The sequence below is a fragment of the Mauremys mutica genome, chromosome 3 (genome assembly GCF_020497125.1).
Source record: "Mauremys mutica isolate MM-2020 ecotype Southern chromosome 3, ASM2049712v1, whole genome shotgun sequence".
Lineage (NCBI taxonomy): Eukaryota > Metazoa > Chordata > Testudines > Geoemydidae > Mauremys > Mauremys mutica.
In genome coordinates, this window is record NC_059074.1 from 192,206,031 (window position 1) to 192,212,904 (window position 6,874).

The following is a 6,874-nucleotide window of genomic DNA, read 5'->3' on the forward strand; positions in this document are numbered from 1 at the left end:
CCCTGCTCAGCCAGCAGGCAGGGTGATGACACAGGGCGATCGACTGGCTGTGAAAACAAGCATCTGTCTTATTGCCAAGGGACGGAGAAACTCAGCCAGCAGCAGGGGGTGCAGAACACTGCCCTAGTGCGGGGGTGACAATGCCTCCCAGCTCCTGACATCCCGGCACTTTACACACCTTCTTGGAGCCTGCTGCACTTAACAATTTCAAAATAATAAAATACAAATAAAAGAGAATATTTCAGCTATTCTATTATGTCATGATCTCATCTGAGTAAACGGAACAGGACACCTCATATTATGCTCCTAGTGACACTCTCCAATGGATCCCCACCCTCCATCCACCATGGGGTAGGTAGGAGTGGATTGTTATCCCTACTTGAAAGGGGGAGAAGCTAAGGCTGAGAAAGGATAATTGACTTGTCTTAGGTTGTCACATAGCCAGTCAGTGGCAGAGTTGGGAATAGGACCCAAGAGCCCTGACTTTCAAACTAACCATCGGATCTTGAATTTCATACATTGAATGACCTGAACAAAGTGCTCTCAAATGAGCTCCAGACCAACAACAGTTCATGAACTGCTCAGAGACAATTAATGCAGAGAAGCAGCAAAATTCATCAACCATAGGACTGGTTATGACTTATTGACTTGGTCTTAAAAGAGAACAACAAGGACCTGAGTCTCCTTCCTGTGAATAACCCCCTGCTCAGCCAATCAGGGTAGAGACTGAGGGGCAGAAGGCTGAGGGTTCTCATTAGAGATCCCAAAGGATGGCCCAAGTCACCAGTGGGGATCACTGTTCAAGCACTATTTCAGCCCCACATTTTTGGATGGACCTCCCATGATGGGAAATTCAGAGCACCCCCACAACACACACACACACACCTCCTGGTGGGGGGATGGGAACAGGGGAAAAGACAAAAGAAGAAAGAGATGAAGAGAAAGGAGGGAAGGATGGATGAAAAGGTAAAACAAAAAGACAAAAAAACCCACCTAATGTCCCCAGTGATTCTAAGGAACAAAATCCTAGGTGAGGAATACAATTCCATCACCTTAAACTAGTGTTTTCCATGCCTAGAATTCAGCTGGCACCAGATGCAGCAGACTGAGCAGGTTCCAAACCTCTCGGAGGCGCTTACCTTGTAAACAGAGATGTCTGTTTTCTAGTAAAATCAGTAAAAGGAAAGGAGAAAATTCAAAAGAGCTTCCTCCTCGCACTCACCTACGTGAACCCTAATACTCTCTCAGTCCTCAAAGAGAGACCTCGAGAAGGAGACTTGATGAAGCAAAGCCACAGGGCTCTCTGAGATTTCCCTAGCCCTGCGCCCCGTCCTGCCTGCCTGATGTCAGCATCTCTCTGTGAGGTCACCACCACCCCACCACCTTTGACCAATAGGCTGAGGTCCTGCAAAAGGCATTTGTGATGTCACTGCCACACCCACCCCTCTCCCGAAGTGCTAATGCCCTGCCGCTGGCCAGACACTTTCAGGGTTTGAGCTCCTCCCTCTGGATCAACCCACTCAATGACTGTTCACTCTAGGAAGCAAGCCGGCTGGACAGTAAAACATCACAGGCTGCTCCCAATGCTACACTCACTTTTTCCAAAATTAGTAGACTTGATAGCCACAAGAGACCTCAGAGCATCTATTCTAACCCCCTGCATATCACAGGCTTCCTGTATAGCATAATAGCTACTTTTGGGGCAAACACTTTCCACATAGGCATCTAGTCTTCATTAAATGACATCAAGAGGTGGAGAATCCACCAGTTTTCTTAGTAGCTTGTTCCTGTCCTGAATCATCCTGGCTGTTGAATGTGCCTTATTTGTAATATGAATTTGTCTCTTTTTACCTTCCAGCCATTGGTCTTGTTGTGCCTTTCTCTGCTAGACTAAAGCACTCTTTAATACCCAGTATTTTCTCTCCATTAAGGCACTTCAACACATCAATGAAGTCACCTTTCAATCTTCTTTTCATAAGCTAAACAGGTTGAGATCTTTCAATAGCTCACTAGAGGGCATTTTTCTCCATTTTCCTTAGAACATTTGCTGACTGTGCTGCCCCAGCTCCTATTTCTCAACACCTTTTTCAAATGAGGACACCAAAACCGGATACCATATTCCATATCAGTCTCACTGATGTTGTGTCACCTCCCTATCCTACTCACAGCTCTGCTTGTACATCTAAAGATGGCTTTAACCCTGTTCATCGCAGCATCACATTAGGAGCTCATGTTGAGTGGCTTCTCCACTTTGGCCCCTAAATCCTTTTCAGAGTCACTGCTCTCCTGGATACACTTCCCCATTCTGTAGGTGTGGCCGACATGCCTTGTTGCTAGGTATAGGACCTTGGATTTGGCTCTGGTCAAACTTGTTTTCTTTGAATGGGTCCAACTTGCCGAATGAGCCAGATCGCTCTGTATCACTGCCCTCCCCTCATCAGTACAGTAACTCCTCACTTAACGTTGTAATTATGTTCCTGAAAAATGCGACTTTAAGTGAAACGATGGTAAGTGAATCCAATTTCCCCATAAGAATTAATGTAAATACGGGGGTTAGGTTCTAGAGAATTTTTTTTTGCCAGACAAAAGGCATTATATATATCTTAAACAATTTTAAACAAGCAATTTAATACAGGTATAAGTTTTAAATAATTTTTAAACAAGCAATTTAATACTACGCTGGGCGGGGAGCAGTGTGCACGTGCTGGGTGTTTACAAACATACTGTACATACAATACAGTACTAGAGTTGGGAGGTGCCCCTGCCTTACCCCACACAGGCACAGCCCACTGGCACTGGAGATGAGGCAGACTGAAGGTGCAGCAGGCTAGGAGAAGCATATTGCGCAGCACCAGCAGCTTCCCCTACTCTGCAAGCATCAGGAGCGGGGGGGAGGGGGGCTCAACCCTCAGCCTGCCCACTCACCCCATACCCCAAGCCCCCATCCTTGACCTCCCTCTTCTCTCCCTCCCTCTCCTCCCCCTTTATTTCCCACGCTGCATCCTCACTCCTCCCCCCTCCCTCCCCTCCTTTCTAAACGCTGAAAGCCAGCTGATTGCCCCTGGCACTAGGCAGGGGAGGGAGGGGGAGCCTGCAGGCTGAGTCCTCGCTCCTTCCCCCTCCCTCCTGCCCCCGAAATGCCGCAAGCCAGCTGATTGCCATGGGCAGGAGGGGGAAGGAGCTGATCCAGGGGGTCTGCCGGTGGGTGGGAGGTGCTGTGGGGAGTGGGGGGCATAGGGAGGCTGCCAGCTGTGGAGAAAGCAGGCAGCCAAACAACGTAAGAGTGGAGTATCGCACAACTTTAAATGAGCATGTTCCCTAATTGATCAGCAACGTAACAACGAAACAACGTTAACCGGGACAATTTAAAGTGAGGAGTTACTGCAATTAAAATGACACTTGCCAAATAAATGAATAAAGTACATTTTGTCAGGCACTACTCATGCTTGTTCATTATGATTATTCTGTTGGTTCACTTACTCGCTAGTTTGCTAAACGGAGTGATTCAGTGATCTGTCCCACTCAGTGTCTGTTACCAAGGCTGCTTCTGCTGCCTGTTGCACTCCTATGAATAAACTTCTATCTGGCTAAAGTGCCATGTTATTTATTATGAGGGTTATTTATTAGGGTTTTTTGCATTATTTTTTCATAACGCTCATCAATGATAGATTGCTCCATTGCTGACTATCTGCCAGGGTACCATTTCGTGTAATTAAATGACACCCAGTATATATTTTTAAAATATACCTTTGTATTTTACCTTCTCAAGAGACACATTCAAAATGTGCTTTGGAAAGGTTAGGACAGCATGTGCTCAGTTCCAATAGGACCTGTATTGCGTTGCTCAGTCACTTCAGTTATACATTTAACCTGCTTGCTTTATGGCTTAAGCCTTAAATTTCTCTTTTCATTTTAGTTCTTGTTACACTAAAGTGCAGGGAACAAACAATAACTGTTTGCTGAGGATTTCTGGAACAGTGTAAGCCATAAGATATTTTTGCAGCAGTACAGAAAAAGAATAAATCTACTAGGCCAGTTTTACCCCTGGTAATTTCACTGGAATCAGTGGAATTACAACAGATTAGTTATACCACTAACTAGAGGTCAAAGTGTCACAATATGCCATACCTTTCAATACCTCACTGTATTAAAGGTATGGTACAGTATAGCATACCTTCCACTACCCCACTGTACACAAATATGCCATATCTTCCAATCCACCACTGTATACAATACACCACTCCTTCTAATATCCACGTTGTATACAGTATTTTCACAGCTTGTAATTTATAAGACCCTGTGAGGTATCCACATATTGTAAAGAAATAATGTTGAAGTACCCACTGCAGGGATGGGTGCAGTAAAGTGACACTCAGGATTGCTGCACACCTGTTGTGTACTTTGCAGTTGGTGGGAGAGAGTGGCTAACAACACTTTGTCCTTATCCTTTCTTGGCAAACTCTTTGCAGTGAAAACATTGCCATCAATGCTATTTTCTGTATTTCCAATGTGAGCTGGAAGTAACTCTTTTGTTATAATCATAGTTTCTCGTATGGGAGTAAATGTTTTGTAGTGTGAATAGTAAAAGGCTCTAAAGCAGTGAGATGAGAGCATGCAACAGTGAGATGTCTGCTAAAAGCAGAGAGAAATCGGGTTTCTTTTAATGGCAGTGAGTGAAGTGTGGATTAGCGAGATTGTACTGTAGTTCCAAAAGTGGGGCTGGTCAGGGGAACCTGGTGTCTGGTGGAGAGATGCAATAGATCTGCTCTGCTCTCAAAACCAAAACAGAAAGTAGCAGGTCAGTGGTGAAAGGAGAAGTAAACCTGGTCGAAGATGATCACACCATTATCCGTCCCTTGTATTACAGACCCAAAGGGACAGCTCTCTGCTTATGCAGCACAGCGTGAACTTGAAACAGCCCCAGGAATCTCCCCAGTGCCAGTCATGGTTCTGCTTTCTTCTGCATCTGCCATCTAGTGTACTGCAACGGTAACCCACTGCATGGCATAAGAGAAAGCAAAGGCCTCTCAGAGGCAAGGAGAAGACAGAGCATGTGAGGGAAGGGGAGGAGGCAGAGCTAGGCTCTGATATACCCAGTTCTCAGCTGGCTTAAGGTCTTAGGGGGCTCTTTCCACTTGGGCACAGTGGAGAATTAAGCCCAAACCTCTGAAATAGACCAGAGTAATGGATCACTGAAATAAGGGTCTTGGCCTGGTATCCCCATTTATATAGCTGCTGTTACAGGAAAACAGTCTCTTACGTTTTTAGCCCATGGCTGGTCTTTTTAAATAAGTAATACAGAAGTAGAGGTGGATCAGCTGTCTCATTGGTTTGATGGGGATATAGCAACTCAAGGGCATACAATTCTCATTCACTTTAGCAGGGTTCAAAGCCGGCTAGATAGCAAATCAATGACACATTTTTGTGCACTGTCTAAGCAAGACCTTGCTAATCTGCTTCTAAGTCCCCATTCTATTGTCCAATTTGCTGGGCGCTCTCCCCAGACAAATTCTGCATAGCAGTGTACTTCGCTGCCTGCTTGCATGCTGCTAGACAGTGGACGTCTCTTGGCAGCCATCTTCCATTGAATTTCTCTAAACTACACAGTGCAGAATGATCGTACCTCTGAGCAGCTGCACGAATTTTTCTGGGAAATATAAACTCATTGGAAGGCTAAGCTGCTACTATTATTCAGAGCTTTCACCCCAGTGGCAACACTTGTATTTTGTGCTGTGGAACAATCAACTTGCATCTTTGCCATGAGAATCAGGAAAATTCCTTGACACTGCCTATGAATTTAATATGCATCTAGTGTGCTAATATAAATCATTTGTTATCTTAGTGCTTGGGAATGTGAACGAGGGATAGGACTATTATTTTTGTATCAAAACCTCACTTGGTTTGGTTGTAATTATAAAGCTGTATTGCTGTTGTGTTGGTGTTGTGTTGGGGTTATATTATTCACAAGACTGATTCTGGCACTTTATTCTAAGGTAGCAGTGAGCACACCAAAGAAGCAAATGACAGAATGCATAAGAATTTCTGTGAGCACTCTTTTTTTAAAGAATCTCAAGTGTCAGAGCCAGCAATGTACAAATCCGCCTAAATGCTACCCATAGATTAGGACAACTTTCTTTAAGATTTTTAATTCAGGTACAAAACATACAATCACAGTTTTCTTCATGTGTAGCTCTCTTTTAGAACAGTCTCCATCTGCTATTACATAGTATTGTAAAACATGACATCAAAAAGAGAAATGGTCTGAATAGGATGAAATTCAATAAGGACAAATGCAAAGTGCTCCACTTATGAAGGAACCATCAGTTGCACACATACAAAATGGGAAATGACTGCCTAGGAAAGAGTATTGCAGAAAGGGATCTGGGGGTCATAGTGGATCACAAGCTAAATATGAGTCAACAGTGTAACGCTGTGCCAAAAAAAGCAAATATCATTTTGCGATGTATTAGCAGGAATGTGGTAAGCAAGACACGAGAAGTAATTCTTCTGCTCTACTCTGTGCTGATTAGACCTCAACTGGAGTATTGTGTCCAGTTCTGGGAGCCACATTTCAGGGAAGATGTGGACAAATTGGAGAAAGTCCAGAGAAGAGCAACAAAAATGATCAAAGGTCTAGAAAACATGACCTATGAGGGAAGATTGAAAAAACTGGGTTTGTTTAGCCTGGAGAAGAGAAGACTGAGAGGGAACATGATAACAGTTTTCAAGTCTATAAAAGTTTGTTACAAGGAGGAGGGAGAAAAATTGTTCTTATTAACCTCTGAGGATAGGACAAGAAGCAATGGGCTTAAATTGCAGCAAGGGCGGTTTAGGTTGGACATTAGGAAAAACTTCCTCACTGTCAGAGTGGTTA